This window comes from Neoarius graeffei, chromosome 9 (genome assembly GCF_027579695.1).
Source record: "Neoarius graeffei isolate fNeoGra1 chromosome 9, fNeoGra1.pri, whole genome shotgun sequence".
NCBI lineage: Eukaryota > Metazoa > Chordata > Actinopteri > Siluriformes > Ariidae > Neoarius > Neoarius graeffei.
In genome coordinates, this window is record NC_083577.1 from 29,969,185 (window position 1) to 29,989,789 (window position 20,605).

Below are 20,605 nucleotides of genomic sequence, written 5' to 3' on the forward strand. Positions count from 1 at the left end.
TTTCAGTAATGTACTGGCTGCAACCTTTAAAAACTCATACCTCTCTCTTTCTCTACCCCCCTCTCTCTCACACACACACAAACTCTCTCTCTCTCTCTCTCTCACACACACACACACACACACACACACACACCTACACCCCATTATGGAATGGTGATGGAATACATGAACAATGGAATTTTGAAGATTAAGGACATTTCAATAATGTACTGGCTGCATCCTTTACAAACTCACAATCCCTCTGTATCTGTCTCTCAACCACTGTATTGCCTGTCACTAAATGGCTCTCTCTCCCTCCCTCCCTCCCTCCCTCCCTCTCTCTCTCTCTCTCTCTCTCGTACATTTATCTTGGCATCAGTCTTATCCCATTGAAATGTAGAGGTTTCGATAGAGTAATATCCATTTGTGTTGTAGTTCTGATAACAGTAAGATCATTTTGTATCTCTGGTAATGTGTATCTGGTAATATGTATCCATTTGTGTTCTACTTCTGATGAGAATAAAATCATTTTATATCTGGTAATATGTATCTGTGGAGTAAAAATAATTGGATTTCAGATATCCTTGCATTATTAAAATATGGAGATTGACTGACTCTTAGGCGGCACGGTGGTGTAGTGGTTAGCGCTGTCGCCTCACAGCAAGAAGGTCCTGGGTTCGAGCCCTGGGGCCGGCGAGGGCCTTTCTGAGTTTGCACGTTCTCCGCGTGTCCACGTGGGTTTCCTCCGGGTGCTCCGGTTTCCCCCACAGTCCAAAGACATGCAGGTTAGGTTAACTGGTGACTCTAAATTGACCGTGAATGTGAGTGTGAATGGTTGTCTGTGTCTATGTGTCAGCCCTGTGATGACCTGGTGACTTGTCCAGGGTGTACCCCGCCTTTTGCCCGTAGTCAGCTGGGATAGGCTCCAGCTTGCTTGCGACCCTGTAGAAGGATAAAGCGGCTAGAGATAATGAGATGAGACTGACTCTTAAAATTGGCTCTCTCTCTCTACTGTCTCTTCTTCTGTTGTTTGCCTTGTCACTCTCTCTCTTTCTGGTTTGATCTGAGCAATAAACACTGTCAGAATTTTGGCAAATGCTGGAGCAATCTCAAACCTGTTTCACTGTGGAGCTTATTTGGGGCACATTGTTAGTGGCAGTTTGCTATCTTTTTTTCTGAATTTACAGCAAGGAGATATGGCATGTGCCAAGTAGGGATAACCATTATTCTGTATGTGTGTTTCAAGACTGACTTTTGAGGGCCCCATGTCTGTATTTCGCCTAGGGCCCCAAAATGGCTAGAACCGCCCCTGATCTCACGATACATGGCCCCATTCATTCTTTCCTTTACACGGATCAGTCATCCTGGTCCCTTTGCAGAAAAAACAGCCCCAAAGCACAATGTTTCCACCCCCATGCTTCACAGTAGGTATGGTGTTCTTTGGATGCAACTCAGCATTCTTTCTCCTCCAAACACAACAAGTTGAGTTTTTACCAAAAAGTTCTATTTTGGTTTCATTTGACCATATGACATTCTCCCAATCCTCTTCTGGATCATCCAAATGCTCTCTAGCAAACTTCAGACGGGCCTGGACATGTACTGGCTTAAGCAGGGGGACGCGTCTGGCACTGCAGGATTTGAGTCCCTGGCGGCGTAGTGTGTTACTGATGGTAGCCTTTGTTACTTTGGTCCCAGCTCTCTGCAGGTCATTCACTAGGTCCCCCATGTGGTTCTGGGATTTTTGCTCACCGTTCTTGTGATCATTTTGACCCCACCGGGTGAGATCTTGTGTGGAGCCCCAGATCGAGGGAGATAATCAGTGGTCTTGTATGTCTTCCATTTTCTAATAATTGCTCCCACAGTTGATTTCTTCACACCAAGCTGCTTACCTATTGCAGATTCAGTCTTCCCAGCCTGGTGCAGGTCTACAATTTTGTTTCTGGTGTCCTTTGACAGCTCGTTGGTCTTGGCCATAGTGGAGTTTGGAGTGTGACTGTTTGAGGTTGTGGACAGGTGTCTTTTATACTGATAACGAGTTCAAACAGGTGCCATTAATACAGGTAACGAGTGGAGGACAGAGGAGCCTCTTAAAGAAGAAGTTACAGGTCTGTGAGAGCCAGAAATCTTGCTTGTTTGTAGGTGACCAAATATTTATTTTACCGAGGAATTTACCAATTAATTCATTAAAAATCCTACAATGTGATTTCCTGGATTCTTTCCCCCCATTCTGTCTCTCATAGTTGAAGTGTACCTATGATGAAAATTACAGGCTTCTCTCATCTTTTTAAGTGGGAGAACTTGCATAATTGGTGGCTAACTAAATACTTTTTTACCCCACTGTAAGTGAGCAGTAGCTCACAGTTGATCTTGTTGCGGGCATGTCAGACAGAATGTACCCACATGTGGCTTTGCCTGAGTCTGGGTTGAGTATTTAAAGGAGAACTGAAGTCATTTTTAAACTTGCTTTATTTCTTAATTAACGTGTTGTTCAATTACGTTTTTGCTTTTAGTAACCTTATATCGTGGCTCGTATTGGCAACTAATTGCAATTTAATATTATACTTATCGGCCTATTCGGTTTTTAGCCATGTTGAATTTAGTTTGTTTGGTCCATGGCAGGGCGGCACGGTGGTGTAGTGGTTAGCGCTGTCGCCTCACAGCAAGAAGGTCCGGGTTCGAGCCCTGTGGCCGGCGAGGGCCTTTCTGTACGGAGTTTGCATGTTCTCCCCGTGTCCGCGTGGGTTTCCTCCGGGTGCTCCGGTTTCCCCCACAGTCCAAAGACATGCAGGTTAGGTTAACTAGTTTAATTACAGTAAACTAGTAAATACAGTAAAGGAAAAACTTGAGACTGAAAGGTTTTAACAGTCATCCAAATGACTGAACGTAAACATTGCTACAGTAACATACTAGCTACTGTTGTTGACATTAGCTAGTGCTAACAGCTAGCTGCTAGTACACTGCTACAACACAGACACCGACCCTAATAATACAGTTCTTGGTCATTGCCTGGTAACAGCAAATTTATAACGGACCATGTCTCAACAGACTAAGAAGTTATTTCAATGACATTTAATAACATTTTGTTTATCCTGAGGACCGAAAGTAAATGAAAATGTGAACAAACCTTAGCTGTAATAAGATGGCGACCACCGGCTCCAGGGACGACCCGCTGATGTAGGCATGTTACCCAGCCTGACACAAAATATTTGTAGGCATCCAAACTCTTATACGCTTTCAGATCAATACCTGTGTATGGCGATGGGTTTTTAACGACATAGGTATACAGATCACGTGGGCCGAAGTCAGGTAAAGACGAGGGCTTCGTGTACTTCCGTACGTCAGTGAACAATCCTGGTGGAAGCAGGTAAACGTCGTTCTCTAAGCCTGCTAACCTCAATTTTTGCAAATACCTCTCCCTCTGCTCGCCCTGTAAATGCCTTACGTCGCTGGATAGTGAAGGTGTTTTCTGCATCTCGCTCCTTTTTCTTTTATGTTTTTCGTTTGTCGCCTTCCTCGCATTCAAACTGATTCGAGCCGTGACGTCCAAAATGGCAGCATCACATGGCTTGGTCACGTGGGTGAAAAACCTCAATATTGAACTTGAACTTGTCCGGGTCTCCCTCCAGTCCAAAGGGGGAGCTGTCTGGTACTGCAACACCTGGTCTAGACAGCCGTGACAGTTCAAATACGTGGCCATTCAGTGTTCGCTAGCTGGCTATCGGGGCTTTTGGTTTGGGTAACTCTTGCTTTGCGCCATGGAGGCCCTGCACGGGCTAACCAGCGCTTTATTATTTTCCTTTAAATCAAGGGCGTAACCATGGTATAAATATTAGGGGGGTCCAAATTTGAGCCCTTCCCAAAATATTTTTAAGTGCATTTCGCGCAATTTTCATATGGGCCTATTGATAAAGATGTGCTTATCTAAAACATTGTTTTGATGAATACAATTACCAATGAACATGTTAACATTTATATCTTGTTTTTTTTATTGTGTATCAGGCAAAACACAAAACAACAGAATGTGCAACTGCAAAACATGTAACGCAATACAACATACAAAAAACATGTAAAGCATTGCATGAAAATCTGTCACACCAGAGCTAGTCACACACACACACAAATGCAGAAATGCCAAATTGCTACAAAAAAATGGCTACCAAAGCAATAGAAAGGAGCATTACCCTGGTTAATAGGTCAAAACAACATAGAACTTTGTAGAAAATATATTGACTTTATCTAAATAAATCGCCCAAAAATATGGAGGCGTTCAAGAATAGAGGGCTACCCCGCGTGACGTCACCGTACCACGAGATTTTGTTAGGGCACCATATTGGAAGACCTCAAGTACATACATACATACAATATAAAACAAACTACGAGCGAGAGTGAAGTGACACGATGGCTGATAATTCGGGTTATGTGAGTACATTACCAGCTGCAGAAAGGGCACGGTATGTGGAGAAACTGGCTGTGATTGATGGGTTTGACCCATATGATAAGACTCGGGGCAAGGGAGAATGGAAACATAAGGAGGACCGGACACCAATTCTGCCATCTGTTTGCTACCCAGACATTGTAAACTATTTGTTGTTTACACCCAGTGCCTACACTGCTGATGACTTGAAGGCCTACAAAGGGCTACAGGCTTACAATTATGTTGTTAGTGGCTTGGTTCGTGATATTACAGCTGTTATTAAGAATAACCTACACATAGTTATGGCCAAGGTAATCTTGTTGATATTTATCTTTTAGGCGGCACGGTGGTGTAGTGGTTAGCGCTGTCGCCTCACAGCAAGAAGGTCCTGGGTTCGAGCCCTGGGGCCGGCGAGGGCCTTTCTGTGCGGAGTTTGCATGTTCTCCCCGTGTCCGCGTGGGTTTCCTCCGGGTGCTCCGGTTTCCCCCACAGTCCAAAGACATGCAGGTTAGGTTAACTGGTGACTCTAAATTGACCGTAGGTGTGAATGTGAGTGTGAATGGTTGTCTGTGTCTATGTGTCAGCCCTGTGATGACCTGGCGACTTGTCCAGGGTGTACCCCGCCTTTCGCCCGTAGTCAGCTGGGATAGGCTCCAGCTTGCCTGCGACCCTGTAGAAGGATAAAGCGGCTACAGATAATGAGATGAGATATTTATCTTTTAATAATATATATTTTCAGTTGAAAAATTAATACTTTTTGCTCCTATTAAGGTATCCATAATTTAGGTTAATTTATCCAAATTATACATATGTATTTATGATATATGCCTACACAACAACTATGCTTTATTTATATAATAGGAGGGAGAGCAAGCCCCAAACCATCCTAAATTATTATTATTATTATTATTATTATTATTATTATTATTATTATTATTATTAAATTGTAGAAGTCTGGGAGGCTTGCTCCTCATACAGTTATCAACTTGGGGCCAATTTAAAATGTTTTAATAACCCTCTGGAGTCAAAGGCCTTTCAGAGACTTTGAGGCTGTTTGCAACACCCTGACATTTTCAAGTATTTCAACTAACTGTAAACATCTATGCAAAAGTGGCACATATGGTTGTATTCTGAAAAGCCTAACAAAAAATAATATGAAAGTAAAGTGAATGTAATACAAACACGTTTTATTTAAATTGAGTGTAAACAAAAACCAGGTTTTAGAGGTCTTCAAACAGTGCAAGTAAACACACAATAAATATATCTAGCTAATACTTTTGAAGTTTGAACCTTGTAAACAAAAGTGTTGGCTGCATAAAAGTAAAAAGAGCATTTAGAAATGTTTTGTTGTTTCCATACAAAATGTAAAAAAGTAATTGTATGTCAAGCCAGTGTCTCTGTTAGTCGAATACTAATTAGATGGGCGTGCTCTCACCTCTGAATAGCCACTCAAGCACCGGGTACTTTACATGTGAATAGCGATAGGTGTGGCCTCGGGGGCTGCTGCAGTCAGACAGTACAGAAAATCCAAAGATTTCTTTTCACTCTCTTTAAAAAGGGCCAGCTATATAATTTATTTCATATATATATATATATATATATATATATATATATATATATATATATATTTGAAAACTAGAAGTTTCAAGGTTTTTAATGGTGTCACTTATATGTTTGAATGACAAAAACTCACAGGGTTACAGATGTGTTTTTGGAGAAGTGTCAAATTGCCCACCGGTGGGCACTTAGGCCGAATCCCATTTCACCCCTTGGACCAACCCCTTGGCCCTTCCCCTCCATTTTGCGCGTTCACGTGAAGGGGTAGGGGTATCCCAATCCCAGTTAACGCGGAGGGGTAGGGGAAGGGGTAGGGCTTCTGTACCCCTCCAAACGGAGATTTTCCTGGAGCTGACTCCGAACGAAGGGGTTTGAGTGATTTCCCACAATGCCATGCGGATTTCAGCGAGATTTCATGCGGATTTCAGAAAGATGGCGGTTCCCGCGGCGAAAGATTGTCATAAATGTATTTTCTCCATTATTTACGTGTTTTAAGTTGTTATCCAGAGGAAACGCGCCGCTTGATTCGCTTTCGAGCTGAGAATGAGCAGCGATTTCTGAAATCCAAGCTGCTGCTAAAAAGCTTTGGGAGTGAGTATTGTTTTCGGTTGCTTGACTGCGTACGTTTTGTTCTGTTATTCTCGCTTTTATTGTTTACATGAGTGTTCTGACACCTCATTCTGTCAGATGTGGTGCACGAAGCGCCAAAGATATCCCATTCAGTGGTGTTAGTTAACAAATCACACCCTGCCAGCAGAGATTTCTGGTTCTGCCTCTGGCTCTGACTGTAGCGGCTGGTCGCAGCCAATGACGCATTTGGTCGCGTTTTGCTAACGTAAACGCTGACGGAGGTACGCGATGACGTATGCGATCGTTGAAGGGCTATCCCAATACGTAAGGGTTGAATTTCAAGCCCTATCCCTTGTAGCTCAGTTTCAAGGGGAAGGGCGAAGGGGTAGGGGTAGAAATTAGAATTGGGATTGGGCCGACTCCAGAGGGTTCTGAATTTCTTGCGTTTGCTTACCTCAAAGTGTCCGCAGATCATGCACAGACTTATCCATTATATCCACAGTTTTTTGCCAAGTCTCACACAGGTTTCTTTCAAGTCTACTGTTGGGCCAATAAATCATAAATAAAACAGCTCAGATTTGTTTGTTTAAGTCGTTTGCCACTCCACTTTATTCTCGTGAGTTCACATACCGCTGCCGTTATTTCCCCCTAATCACGAGTTTGTTGGTCTTCCAAAATGGTGCAGGGTCTATTTACTTCCGGTTTCGGGTGACGTCAGTGAAATCCCTCTATTGTTTTGGGATAAAGCATTGGCAGTAGGAGGGGTATTCAATGAGAATCTCAGTTCAGTCCCATGCGGATTCGCAAGTGCTGTGGTGTATTGTAAGAGATCGGCTTACATTTCGATTTCATTCATTACATACGGTTTCTACCAGCTTTTTTAGTTTGTATCCAAACTGGGCTGGGCAGACACTGTGCGATTTTTGGCCCGATTTTGACACGATTTTCACTCGTGCGACTATTTTGGAGATCGGGCCGATTTTTGGCTCAATCGTGCGTCTCGGATCGTGTAGTATACATGGGGTAACGACAAGCGATTAACACCTCACGACCTCCTCCTGATCGATCGGATGAAAATCAAACATGTTTGAAATCCTGGTCGCCCATCGTGAGGCTATCGCACTGTTGAAGCAGTGTCACGAGCCGAGTTACCTCAACCTGTCACACTGCACATGCGTGAACACAGATACGGAAGAGAAAACAAACACTGAGCAGCACTTCCGGTCTCCTCTTCTTCTTCACGTAGATGGGATTTATGGCTCTTTGGTGGGATCCGCATCTTTGTGATCCGTTCTTTGAAAAGAGCTGTTCAAAAGACTGGCTCATTTGGCTCTTTTTTAAAATATTTATTCAGTTTTAAGAAGACAGCGTCTAAAGAAGCCACATCCCTCTGCTTAGACAGTGACATCAATATTTCTGGACATACCTTTTATATAAAGCAACCTAGATTTACATTATTGTAATCCCTAAACGCTCATAAATAACCATTAAAAAACAATGAGGGCTTCAATGAATGTCCATGCAGAACGGCTTTTCTGTAAAAAAAAAAAAAAAAGAACCCACTCAAGAACATAGTTATCAAGAACGCAAGAATATTTTATAGAAAAACACTTGTTTTACAAAAATATTTAAGTCTGAGATACAAAACAGATAAATAAATAAAATACACAAAAATGGAACAAACAAAATGACGATGGAATAAATTAAATGAACGTCCGTGCAAAGTAGTTTTCCCACAATATTATCATTAATATCACACAACATTATAAACTATCTGAAACACAGTACAGAAAAAGAACGACAGAAAGAACGGCTCCCCCAGCTCGAGATCAGTTCTCATCGTTCATGCCTAGGAGCCGTTCAAAAGAATCGGTTCGTTCGCGAACGTCACAACACTATATCACGTTGCAGTTCCGGATACAAGAATCTGGAAGTATGGAAGTACAGTGTGAGCAGTCAGATCGCATCCGAGCATCGGATCGTATAGTGTGAGAACAGGAATTGTAAGCTGCGTGCTGTTTACCCCTGCGATTCACTCGTACAGTGTGAGCAGCAGCTGAATACCGCGATTGATAAAATCGCACTACGGCGTCATGGGCTGACCCAAGTGCACAATCATAGGGGGTGGTCGCAAAGGTTTTTTTTTGTTTGTTTGTTTCTCTGTGCTTTCTAAATTGAAAGTAAATCGGACATAACAAGTGAAGGATTCATTATATAGCCATGGTTCAGGATGGCATATTATTTGTCTCATATTGATTTAATACGCCAAATATTGGGGGGGACAGATTGGTACTTTCCCAATATTGGGGGGGGACATGTCCCCCCCCAGTGCCTATGGTGGTTACGCCCATGCTTTAAATGCTTCTCATCTCATTATCTCTAGCCGCTCCATCCCTCTACAGCAGGGGTGTCAAACCTGATCCATAAAGGGCCGTGTGGCTGCAGGTTTTCATTCCAGCCATGCAGCAGCACCCTGATTTGGCTTATTCAATCAACTGACACACCCACCCTTTAATCAAGGGTGGGTGTGGCTGCAAGTATTTGACTGTGTGAAGACAGTTCAGTTGATTGAATGAGCCAAGTCAGGTGTGCTGCTGCATGGCTGGAATGAAAACCTGCAGCCACAAGGCCCTTTATGGATCAGGTTTGACACCCCTGCTCTACAGGGTCGCAGGCAAGCTGGAGCCTATCCCAGCTGACTACGGGCGAAAGGCGGGGTACACCCTGGACAAGTCGCCAGGTCATCACAGGGCTGACACATAGACACAGACAACCATTCACACTCACGGTCAATTTAGAGTCACCAGTTAACCTAACCTGCATGTCTTTGGACTGTGGGGGAAACCGGAGCACCCGGAGGAAACCCACGTGGACACAGGGAGAACATGCAAACTCCACACAGAAGGGCCCTCGCCAGCTCCGGGGCTCGAACCCAGGACCTTCTTGCTGTGAGGCGACAGCGCTAACCACTACACCACCGTGCCGCCCGCTTTAAATGCTTATTATTTCTTAATTATGTTTAAATAAAATACTATTTAACCCGAACAACGGTGTGGACTCCCTTTATGTTGTGCTTATTTTGAGCCAAGTAGGCATGACATATGGGGGCTCGTCCAAATCTTTGATAGTGAATTGGATTTTGGTAGTGTAAACTTCCTGTGTTTGTTTGTGGGGAGTTTCACATCGTTTGGAAGGTTCGGGGTTAAATATTGTAGTTGTTTTGGTAAACTTCCTAATTTTGATAATATTTTTTGGAATATTGTTTTGGAAATTTGGAGCCTTCTGGCCTATTATTTTGATTGTTTGGAGTGGCAGTGTGTTTGTGCTTGTGCTGCGGGGTGGCAGATCGCGGAGCTGCATTTTCCCCGGTTAGAACGCGCTGCGTGGGGTTCAGGCTGCTGTGTCACTGAAGCCTGGGTGAGGGCACCGCCTGGGAAATCCGGCTGAATTGGCATCTGTCGGGACAGTACGGGTCCAACGGTATTGGTGAGTAAATGATCTTTGCTCTGGGGCCCAGTGTGAAGACAGGTCAGTTTAGTGGGGGGTAAATGTTTAGGGGGAATCTCCGCTGCTGTCTCGTAGCGCGAGTGGCATTCCACTTTGCCAAAATAATTTGGATTTGATTGTGTTTGGATATCGGATTTGTTTGGTAATTGTTTCAAGGCCGGATTAACTATATGGGCCTGCGGCACAGTGCTCAGGGGCACCAACCACTCACAGCCAGTGGGGGGGCACCAACCACTCACAGCCAGTGGGGGGGGGCACCACATGACAGAAACTTTAAAAATATTTTTCGTGAATGTTTGTACACTTAAAATGGTTATACACTTGACACTGTTAAATAGTCATATATAATTCATTATGAACACTAATTTTATAAGAACAGCAACAATAATCATAATTCTGAGCAAGAGTGGCCTATGTGACCATTAACCCCCCTTTCCTCAACCTGTCAGTTGAGCCAGTCCACCTACGGTGAAATGCATCAATTTTTTTTTTAAACCGCGCGGTAGAAATGAAAAATGGACAGACATCAATTGAGTGGTTGTGCGAAGAGAAAATTAAAAAAAAGAGAGACTCCAGGCGTGTAGGTGTAATGAAAAATGTTCCAGTGTTTAGATCTTTTTTTTTTTTTTATAAAAACCTCGACAACTGCTGTCACTACCAGCGCTGAAGCCGAAGCTAGTGAAATCAGCGATGCTAGTGAGGGAGCTGGCCCTGCTAGCACTAGCCGGGGAGATGCTACAACCACAGCCAGTGTTAGCCGAGGGGTCGGCGACGACGAGGATCCCCTTGAGACATACAAATATATGCTGCTCATTTTTGAATAAGACATTTCAGTATGCCTACATGCATATCGTTGGTTGTTTTCAGTGAATTTGATGGGCTGATGTAGCCTACTTAATAAATTTTCACTGAGGAAGAATGACCTTGTTTGTGTGTACTATTGTTTATGTATATGCTACTATTTTTGACAGCAAAGGGCAAGGTTTGTGAGTGTGTGCAGGAAGTTACTGAACGCATGCGCGCAGGGTGTGTGTGTGTGGGGGGCACTTGAGGTATAGTGCCCAGGGGCACCGCATTGGCTTAATACGGCACTGATTGTTTGAGGAAGTGTTTTGTTTGTTTGAGCCAGGGTTAGCATTTGTTTGGTGGTACGCGCTGGTGCCTATTTGTGGCCAGTTTGAATATTGTATTGGTGACATTGGATTTGTTGCAGCAGGATGAGTAATCCTGAAGCGTTTTTTAAAGCTCCTTCGGAGGCATTGTTCCTCATGCTTACTAAGGATCAATTATATAGTGTTGCTGACCACTATGAAATTGATATAGCGTTGCCGAAGACCGCATTAAAAGAGGACTTTTTTTTTTATTCGGGGGATGTTGATGAAGAAACTATGGAGAGATTTTTGTTTCTTTATTATCCGTACTCGCAGACACCATGATCCACGCGAATGATATGCAAACGCAAGTACAAAATTCGTGACTTGTAAATTGGGATTTGCACGCATGTATCAGGTTTTGCATGTGCATCTGTACTGGAATTTCGTTTGCGACTCCTGCGTTCTTTGTGTGAAGTGATGAATCTGCATTTGCAGATCACCCAACACGCGGATGAATCCTTGCTTCCGCTTGCGTAATTTTGAGACATTCATTTCGCACTTTTCCAATCCGATCCGCATACGCAAAGGTCTCAGTCCACACGCCAGAGGCTTGCACCCCCCTCCAGTAGAGGGCGGTGTTTCTACTTTACCAAAGTTCACTCCGGTTCGGCTACCCGCAAACAACTACTGTACTACCAAGGCGGCTGTGGTACTACCGGAGGTCTACCAGAAAATTTTTAATGGAGCGAAATATGGAAGCAATAACATCACGTTAACCTCAAGGACGAAATGGAAACAGAAATGAATACCTGGGTGAGTCGAATATTTTGACATGATCAAGTAGTCAGAGATTAAGTACTTTAGACTGACTTTGCAAGTAGTCTACTGACTCGCTAGTACTTTTGGCAATGTGTGTTTGTTTCATTTCCCTTATGAAGAAAAGTACAGTAGCCTATTACTGAATAGCCTACAATATGTTGACACAAAACCACGAAAATGCAAAAAGAGTGTATTGCAGTTACCGTATTTTCTGGACTATAGAGCGCACCTGTATATAAGCCGCATCCGCTCTATTTAAAAAAAAAAAAAAAGATATACAAGCCGCAGATCTCTATGTTGAAAAATTAGATATTTACTGCATGTACAGAACGATTTTGTACTGTAAATGTACATGTATGTACCTGAACAGATTCTTTCCGAACAGTGCCTTTTAACACGGCAGCAACTTTGCTGATTAAAACGGAACAGAACCAAGAGAAAATAACCGGTATTTATTTACCTTCATTTCTCCTGTGTTTGAAACCACAAGTCACTTTAATCATCTTCGCTGGATTTGAAAATAATTACCAGTTAGTAATTTGTCGTGCGTGTTCTATCTGCTAAAGATCTGCTAATTCTTCTTTGCATTGATTTTTCGTCTATCTTATTTTTGATTCTACTTCCGGTTAGAGCGCCCCTAGCGGTGGAAGAAAAATCCACAGAATAGCCGCACCTTTGTATAAGCCGCATGGTTCAAAACCTAGGAAAAAAAGTAGCGGCTTATAGTCCAGAAAATACGGTATTCCATAAGGGTTGTCACACACAGGCTATCACATTGCTAGCAGGCTAGTCGACTACAAACGAAACAACCAAATGAAATGACGTTTATGTAGGCTACAGTGGAAATGTATGGTCTAGGTAGCCAAATGCAGATTGCGTATATGAAAATGGCTTCCAGTCGATCGATGGCGTTATGGATTTCAGACAGATTTAAGCTTTCAGGATTGAGACAAAAACAGCATTATCTAATAAACAGACAGGCCACAGTATGCAGCAAACATTGTAATCATAGATTCATAGGCGCCAAAACTATTCACTTTTCTAAAAGCTATCTCTGGAGTACCATTAACGTATGAAAGCTTATTCTCTCTGGATTTAATATAAAGAGGGATGTTCCAACCTCCTCTATACTTTATTGCCCACACATGATTATAAATCAAATGCATAAATACAGTAGGTGCATTTACTTAGGGCTTAGGGGGCTGGTACGTTTAATAACATAGAGTATTAGGGAGTGAATACTTTTAGGATATGCTTTTGGGGGGTTTATTATTTTCTTTAATTTTAGAGATTATGCATGCATGCCATCTTATGTTTGATTTTTCTTTGTAGGAATTATTGAGACAGCATGTTTTGGACAGACTGTTGACCAGGGTCACACTTGTTCTTCAGCAAACAGACATGGATGAAGACTATCTGCGGTTTGTGTGTACACAGGAAATGGTTTTCCTGGACATCATATCCCACCATATTCCAGTGTCCCAGGAAATAACTGACTGTTTGAGGGCATTGGTCAATGCCCTGATGCTAAGGGAACATCAGCACCACCCTGTAGCACCAGTGCAATTTGAAAGCCGAAGTACAGCTGGTCAACCTAAAATCTCCATTTGTCCTGATCATCTGAAGCACCTTCTAGACATTGGGTTACCATTGAATACCATAGCTGGATTGATGGGGTTGTGTCGTGCTACACTGTACAGAAGGATGTCTGAGTACAACATTTCTGTCAGAGAACTGTACAGCACTTGCACAGATGCTGAGCTGGATGAGCGTGTTTCTGCCATAAAGGAGACAATGCCACATGCAGGATACAGGCTGGTCAAGGGGACTCTGGCGGCACAAGGGTACCGAATCCAATGGAGTCGTGTTAAGGCTGCTATGCATCGTGTGGACAGTCTAGGGACACTATGCAGAATGACCCAAATGGGGTGTGTTGTAAGGAGAACTTATTCAGTTCCCTGCCCTATGTACCTTGTGCATATGGACACAAAGACAGAACAAACATTAAATTCAGAACATGAAGTAAAGTATGGTATTATGTTCTTAACCATCCTAGGTTTAACAAGTAACATTATTGTAATAACATTTTTACTAGCTACTACAGTATCCTCAAATACATAAAGCTGAACATCTTGTAGTGTGTGTGTGCGCGTTATTTATTTTGAGCATGTATCTTGGTTTACAAAAATGCGAAGTGTTACTGCATGTCTTTTCATGTTGTTCCCCCAGATACAATATCGTCATCTTTGGCTGCATAGATGGCTTTTCCCGTAAGGTGAGTACAGCACAAAAGTCCAATCATCCATGCCGTTTTATGGTAATCCAAGTGTGGTCACAGAATATTGGCTTTGCCATGTATTTACATTAATGCCATGTATTTACATAAATTTGAAAACAAAAAAGGCAATTTGAGACACATTGTGTTTGCTTACCTGCTTGTTTATGTCAAAAGCTATGGTTGAACGTTTTTTTTTTTTTTTTCTAAACTTGCGTCCATCTTGTCAACAGATAATGTACCTGAGAGCTGCAGACAATAATCGGTCTGAAACAAACCTAGCCTTCTTCCAAGAGGCAGTTCAGGAATTAGGCTATCCACTCAGGTGAAATTTCACTTGGGTCCACTATGTCAAGGAACTACTAACCATGGCACAACTATTCAGATAATCTTATTGACCATGTCTACATGCCTTAAAGGAACAGACCGCTGTATTTCTATAAATGTGTTCTTCTCTGAACTGAGACAGGCTGATGGGTAGCTCTGTGCGTACCCCCAGTCAGTTAGACGCGCCCCCCAAAGTTGTTAGAATGTAGCTAGGCTCAGCAAAGTGGGTGGCATTTTTTCGGGCTAACGTTAGATATGACCAAGCTCTTCCACATTTTCCCTGGACACTTACAATGTTGAGCATTTACGCCATTGCATTGGATTGACGGTGTTGCCATGTCATTCAGATGTTTTCCAGGTTCCTTATAGTCCTCCTCTGTGAAATGCTCAGAGCAAACTCGCCAGGTCTTCACAACTTCCAGTGTTGAGGGATCCAGTTGTAACGCAACTAGCTTCTAGCTGCTATCCAAACTTGCCATTGTTTGTAGTAGGTTGGAATTGTGTGAAACATCACAGGACTGTATACCCTCGACTTGTTGTCTCAACCCAGCAAGATGCATTTAACAACCATTACATGCATTTCATTATAGAAATATGGTGGTCTCATTCATTCTCATTATCTCAAGCCGCTTTATCCTTCTACAGGGTCGCAGGCAAGCTGGAGCCTATCCCAGCTGACTACGGGCGAAAGGCGGGGTACACCCTGGACAAGTCGCCAGGTCATCACAGGGCTGACACATAGACACAGACAACCATTCACACTCACATTCACACCTACGGTCAATTTAGAGTCACCAGTTAACCTAACCTGCATGTCTTTGGACTGTGGGGGAAACCGGAGCACCCGGAGGAAACCCACGCGGACACGGGGAGAACATGCAAACTCCACACAGAAAGGCCCTCGCCGGCCCCGGCGCTCGAACCCAGGACCTTCTTGCTGTGAGGCGACAGCGCTAACCACTACAAATACGGTGGTCTTTTCCTTTAAATGATTTCATTCATTTCTGAGCCTGATGATTGGCTGATATTAGTTAACATACAGTAAAACAGGCTTGCCCGAAAAGGGGTAGAGGACTATTACAGTATGTGTTCCCTATCACCTTCAGTTTCACTACCATTATACAAAAACAATTGCTTGACATCTGTGATATTCATTCCCCTCTCATGTAGGACCTGTTTACACGTATATGGATATTTTTGTAAACGTACAGTAAACATCAAGCGAGCCACTCCAACATTCTCTCCCCCTTGATCTACTCGAACTCTATGCAAAATATTGTCAAAAAAACATAAAATAAGGTGTGGTAAAGAACAATATCATTTAACAAGCATACAAGGAACTTACAAAGAGCAAATAAAGGACAGCTTCTTTACTGTGATATTGGACTGGTGCAGTGGACATGTGGGAAAGGGAAAATGTGAAAAGGGATATGGGACCTACTGATTAGGGACTTGGCTACACGTATGTGGATATTTTTAAATGCTTTTTTTTTTTTTTTTTTACCTGTTTACATAAAAACACGGCATGTGGATAAACATAAAAACGCCATTGTGACAGGTGTGTTTCAGAAATCTCCACTTAAAACTCCTACTTTAAAAATATCCACTTTAGGGAGCTAAAACTCTGTTTGTGTAACAAAAGGCCTAAACGGATACATTTACAAAAATATCCATATACGTGTAATCAGGTCCTACATGAGAGGAGTGTAACAGGTCATAATGTGTCTCTCGAAAACTCCTCCTATTAAGGAAGTGCCAAGTCTGACACAACTGAAGTCCTTCATTAACAGCCTGCAGTGTTCTGCTCTGGTGAGTTGAGATTTATTCTCAGTTTATGGAGAAATCCAAGTCTCATTTTCAGCACAGTGAAAAGAAGTGATGATTAACTGAACCTACAAAGTCATCTATTTAGCTTTAAAGAATCCTGAAATCAGGGTGTGATTACTTTTCACAGAAGTGAAACTCTGAGCATTCGGACGAGAGAGAACAACAGCAGCAGCAAAATAACATGGCTTCTAAGTTTTCAGAGGAGGATTTCTCCTGTCCTGTGTGCTGTGAAATCTTCAAGGATCCTGTTGTTCTGCACTGCAGTCACAGTGTGTGTAAAGTGTGTTTGCAGCAGTTCTGGGAGACCAAAGGATCCAGAGAATGTCCTGTTTGTAGGAGGAAGTCATCTATAGAGTCTCCTCCCATAAACCTGGCCTTAAAGAACCTGTGTGAGACTTTCTTACAGGAGAGAAGTCAGAGATCTTCATCAGGGTCTGAAACAGTCTGCAGTCTGCACAGTGAGAAACTCAAACTCTTCTGTCTGGATCATCAACAGCCGGTGTGTGTGGTGTGTCAGACTTCAAGAAAACACACCAACCACAAATTCTGCCCCATTGATGAGGCAGTAACAGACTGTAAGGTAAATAAAATGGACATATGAACTCGTGGGTCACATGTGAACAAATGATGTTGTTCATAATTATGACAATTTCTTTGTAATCAATTTAGTTCATCTGAGTTCAAATAATATCTAAAACACAGAGACTCCATGCAGCGTATTAATTTATTTCAGGAGAAGCTCAAAACTGCACTGAAACCCCTACAGGAGAAACTGAAGATATTTAAAAACTGTAAACGGAAATGGAGTCAGACTGCAAAACATATAAAGGTTAGAATCAATAACATGGGTTTGATTATAATTATATATTTTTTCATTGCATATTCAGTGATGTTTCATTTGATTTTCTCTTCACTGCAGATTCAGGCCCAACACACAGAGTCAGATTCAGGAAGAGTTTGAGAAGCTTCACCAGTTTCTACGAGATGAAGAGGCAGTCAGGATCACTGCACTGAGAGAGGAAGAGGAGCAGAAGAGTCAGATGATGAAGGAGAAGATTGAGAAGCTGAGCAAAGACATATCCTCTCTTTCAGACACAATCGGAGCCGTAGAAGAGATGAGAGCTGAAGACATATCGTTCTTAGAAGTGAGGGTCATTTAGTCAGTATTTATACTGTGAGAAAGTAAAACTTCTTTCCATCACCAGAAATGTCACATTTCAGTGGTGTAAAAATGTAAATCATATCCACTGATATTTGCTTTGTTGTTTTACAGAACTACAAGGCCACAGTGAAAAGGTGAGTGATGTGCTTCCTGTCTCTCTCATTCTCTGTGTTTCTGAATCCAAACCTACAGCAACACTGACTCCTGAATGTTTTTGCAGAGCCCAGAGCACACTGCAGCATCCAGAGGAGCTTTCAGGAGCACTGATCCATGTGGCAAAACATCTGGCCAACCTGCAGTTCAGAGTCTGGGAGAAGATGCAGTACACCATCCAATACAGTAAGACAATGGCTTAGGTTTGGTATTAACATTGGTGGGGACATAAACCCAATGCCAACCCCCACTGGCGCCAACTTCAGGTCAACATTATAGAGTCGCAATATTTTGCTCTGTTGTGTTCTACCAAAAGAGTATCCATCATCTCTCCAAAGTCCAGACTTTTAAAATTTGAAGTTCAGAACTGTAATAATTCATGAATAATAATAATAATATGCAGTTCATTGGGCAGCATGGTGGTGTAGTGGTTAGCACTGTCGCTTCACAGCAAGAAGGTCCTGGGTTCAAGTCCAGCAGCTGGTGGGGGCCTTTCTGTGTGTTGTGTGCATGTTCTCCCTGTGTCTGTGTGGGTTTCCTCCGGGTGCTCAAGTTTTCCCCCACAGTCTAAAGACATGCAGGTTAGGCTAATTGGTGGCTCTAAATTGACCGTAGGTGTGAATGTGAGTGTGAATGGTTGTTTGTCTCTGTGTCAGACCTGTCTAACAGGATAAGCGGCTACAGATAATGGACGAATGGATGCAATTCATTTGATTAATTGCAAATCTTGCATGTGATGATTAACTCATTCTACCAATTTGCAATTGTGTTTTACAAGTGAATAACGCATTGACTGTTGGGAGGGTGTATGTTCCTTTCCCTCATCAATGGAAGTAAAACACATCCGGAGCCTTAAACACTGCGTTCCATGAGGCTGGCAGGGGGAGTCGGCTCTCTTCTGTGGGATCTTCCACTATTTTTAAAATGCTAGTTTAAGCTGATATGTGATTGATCTAATGGTAAAACAGGACAAGGGCTCTAGAACGGGGCTTTTCAAAGTGTGGGGCGCGCCTCCCCTAGGGGGTGCCAGAGTTCTTCGGGGGGGGGGTGCAACGTGAGGAAAAATAAACCAGAATAAGTTACTATTGTGGGCATTTAGCGAACTTCAGCTAGCCTTTGCCAGAGACAAAATGGATCAATTTTTAGTACCTAAAGCTACAGTGAGTGAGGAGACAGAGTCTGGGCCAAGCAAAAAAAAAGAAGGAAGTATGACCACGATTATTTAAAGTTTGGATTTTCATGGACTGGATCTGAAGATGCTCCACTGCCACAGTGTGCTGTCTGCCAAGAGGTGCGAGCTAATGATGCTATGAGATGTTTAAAATGTGTAAAACAAGATGTTTTAAAAAGCACAGATGTTTAAAATGTGTAAAAAATAGGTTTTAAAAAAGCTCATATGTTTAAAATAAAAGTGTACAACAACCATTTTTTAAATACGAATGGAACATTAAGTATAGCAACAATAAAAATTGTAAGCGGGGGCGCTGTTGTTTATTTGCTCTGTGAGGGGGGTCTGACTCTCCCACACTCTGAAACCCCTGCTCTAGAACCTTTTTGACACGTTGAAAGGTTACAATTTTACTTGGCAACAGAATGTATCTGAATTCTGATTGGTTGTTGTATCTGAATTCTGATTGGTTGTTATATTATTGCCCTTCTTGAGTCCAGAGCAGAGGGGGGAGGGGGAGGAGGGACTGACAGGGTTCTCCAGAGAAAAGTTTTTGCCCCCGCTTTCAAATGAAGCCCCTCGAGAACCAATCAGTTCAGCGGATGCGTGTTCTCGGTATGGGACGTTTTCAAAAGAGAGACGGGAGGAACCAAACATTTCTGATCCAGAAGGCGGAGCCTGTTTTGCTTATTACGTGAAAATGTTTGAGAGCGAATATTCATGAGCGAATTTTGCATGCTGTTTCGCCCAGTGGAAACCTACAGGAACCATTTGTGTACCGCCATTTTTTTTCCTTAATCAGAAATATCGGTCGGGACACGCCTATACCGTCCATACCCAATTCTACACCTCTGCAGTAAGACTCTTAACTCCGTGTGTGTGTGTGTGTGTGTTTTCAGCACCTGTAACTCTGGACCCCAACACTGCTGATCCTCAACTCATTGTATCTGATGATCTGAAAAGTGTGAGACGCAGCGATGAGAAACAGAAACTTCCTGATAATCCAGAGAGATTTGATAAATATCTGTGTATCCTGGGATCTGAGGGCTTTAACTCAGGGACACACTGCTGGGATGTGGAAGCTGGAGACGGTACAGGGTGGATTGTGGGTGTGATGACAGAATCTGCTCAGAGGAAGGGGGAGATATTCTCCAGAAGTGGAATCTGGTATGTGCGGGATTATGGTGATAAATATTGCGCAGTTTCTACACCAGATACAGTCACTCACTTCAGTTGCACAGAAACTCCAGAGGATCAGAGTGAAGCTGGACTGGGACAGAGGAAAACTGTCATTCTCCGACCCTCTCACTAACACACACTTACACACTTTCACACACACATTTACTGATAAATTACTGCCATTCCTACATGTTTATGGTTCCATAAAGATCCTCCCACTTGAGTGCTCTGTAAGAGTGAATCAGATCAGTTAGCACTGATGTTGTTTTATTCCAGTTCATTAATAAAATACTGCAGATTAAAAGATTAGTGTTCTTTGTGTAAGTCTTTTTTCCCCCTTTTGGAAACCCTGAAGCACAAACTGTGATTTTTTTTTTTTTTTCAGGTGAATCAACTCAAAATATTGACAGAATATCTTGAAATAATGAATTAACTCAAATAATAAGATATCTTAAAATATTATGATATATTTTGAAAGCACGAGGAAGTCAAAATAGTAAGTGAAATGACAAACTGTCTTGAAATAACAAGGTATTAACTCAAAATAATGACTTAGCGTTTAATTAAAACCACA

General features: G+C 42.5%; 1 pseudogene; it reads left to right on the forward strand.

The window, feature by feature from the left end:
• The first annotated feature begins 9,533 nt into the window (after positions 1-9,533).
• LOC132891566 (E3 ubiquitin-protein ligase TRIM35-like) lies at positions 9,534-20,377 on the forward strand (annotated as a pseudogene).
• Positions 20,378-20,605: the final 228 nt, after the last annotated feature.